The sequence below is a fragment of the Vitis vinifera genome, chromosome 5 (genome assembly GCF_030704535.1).
Source record: "Vitis vinifera cultivar Pinot Noir 40024 chromosome 5, ASM3070453v1".
Lineage (NCBI taxonomy): Eukaryota > Viridiplantae > Streptophyta > Magnoliopsida > Vitales > Vitaceae > Vitis > Vitis vinifera.
The window spans coordinates 11844932-11847226 of NC_081809.1; positions in this window are offsets into that span (position 1 = coordinate 11844932).

The following is a 2295-nucleotide window of genomic DNA, read 5'->3' on the forward strand; positions in this document are numbered from 1 at the left end:
TTTATTTTCTTGTGAATAAACTTTTTTTTAAAAATATTTTCTTTGCATGAAATTAAAGCCTTTTTATTTAAGTAAATTAAAACTTCCTTTTATAAAATTCCTTAAATCTATGGAATCAATTATTTTTTTAGGGAGAATTATGTTTTGAGGGTAGATGGACCCCCAAATTAACAAAAGGTCCATGTAACTCTTCAAATTGAGCCCAAGACCCAATGAAAATATGAAAATTGAGTTGAAGGATATCATCCTTCAGTATTTTCAAAAATGCCCTTTGTTGATTTTAAGAAAAAAATTAATATTTTTGAAAAATACTTTTATTTAATTTAATATTTTAAAAAAATACTTTTATGTAATTTAATATTTTTTAAAATACTTTTATTTAATTTAATATTTTTTAAAAATAAATTTATTTAATTTAATATTTTTTAAAAATAAATTTATTTAATTTAATATTTTAAAAAAATATTTAATTTAATATTTTAAAAAAATATTTAATTTAATATTTTTTAAGTACTTTAATTTAATTTAATATTTTTGAAAAAACAATTAATTTAATATTTTTGAAAAAAAAATTTTAATTTAATATTTTTGAAAAAAAAATTATTTAATTTAATATTTTTGAAAACTACTTTTATTTAATTTAGTATTTTTGAAAAAAAAATTATTGAAAAAAAAGTATTTAACTTAATTTTATAAAATATTTTATATATGTTCTTAAAGGGTATATTTGTCCGTTACTATTTCATATCCTTCAACTTAATTTGAAGAGTTATATGGACCTTTTGTTAATTTGGAGGCCCATCTACCCCCAAAAGATAATTCTCCCTATTTTTTATACTCATGAAATATTTCCTTTATAAAAGTGATAGCATTTATTTTCTTGTGAATAAACTTTTTTTTAAAATATTTTCTTTGCATGAAATTAAAGCCTTTTTATTTAAGTAAATTAAAACTTCCTTTTATAAAATTCATTAAAACTATGGAATCAATTATTTTTTGTACTCATGAAATATTTCCTTTATAAAAGTGATAACATTTATTTTCTTGTAAATAAACATTTTTTAAAAAAAATTTCTTTGCATGAAATTAAAGCCTTTTTATTTAAGTAAATCAAAACTTCCTTTTATAAATAATATTCATTAAAACGATTGAATAAATTATTATTATTATTTTTTTAATACTTATGAATTTTTTATTTTTTATTTATTTTTATTCTTTTATAAAAGTAATAACATTTATTTTCTTGTAAATAAATTTTTACAAGCATTTTCTTTAAATTAAGTTAAAGCATTTTTTTTAAATCAAAACTTTCTGTTATAAATAAAATTTATTAAAACTATCGAATTGGAAATTAATTTCTTTATAGATCAACACTTATGAAATCTTTCGAAAATGTGTCATATTGTGGAAATCAAACTTTTTTTTTTAGGAATTATATACAAGATGTGTGCGATAATTGATGATTTCGTATACTTTGATTATTTTTGTTATGCTAATTAGATAACAAGTTGTGGACCCCGCATTTTTACTCATGCGCTCCCGCTCAATGGCGAACTCGCTTTTTATTTGAAAATGATTTATTTATTAAGAAAATGACTTGAAGTCGCCACTTATTTTTGTTTTATTTTTAAAGGGAAAACAAAATAAGAAAAAAAAACCCTAAGTGTGACTCTTGATGTGGAAAAGCGTGGTCTGTGAAAAACCAAATCTAGGCTCAGGGGTCAGGTTACTTATCAGGAAGGTACGGTAAAGATCGTACCACCCCTCTAAGTCCATAAAAATACTAATAAGATGAAGTGAGTGTGACAATTCATTGATTAAATATGGACACCGAACAGTGATCAAATGTGTGAAAGCGAGACATGCATGATAATAAATAAATCAATAAACACAATTGGGTATGAGGCAAACCTTAGTCACAAACTGAGCGCTATCATAAGAGACAAGGTTAGTGCACAAATACAGAATAATCGCATTCATGTCATAGAGTGAGGCAAACCAATCAAGCATAACAATCAATCAATCAATGAGAAAATCACATATGTTGGGTCCCACCAAAACCCAATTTATCTTGCATGAATTAGTCTCACGAATTCCATTGTTTTAGAATTATGAAGAAGTCATTCTTGCTTATGTAAAATCAAAAGAAACAGAAGATTATCTGAAAACCAAAGTGGAATTAAAACTGTTCGAGAGAAAACCGGATTTTTAAAATTTAATTGAAAATTTGCATACGTAAATTATTTGAAAATTGGAGTCTTGGGAATTAAATTTAAGAATTTGAATTTTGGAAAT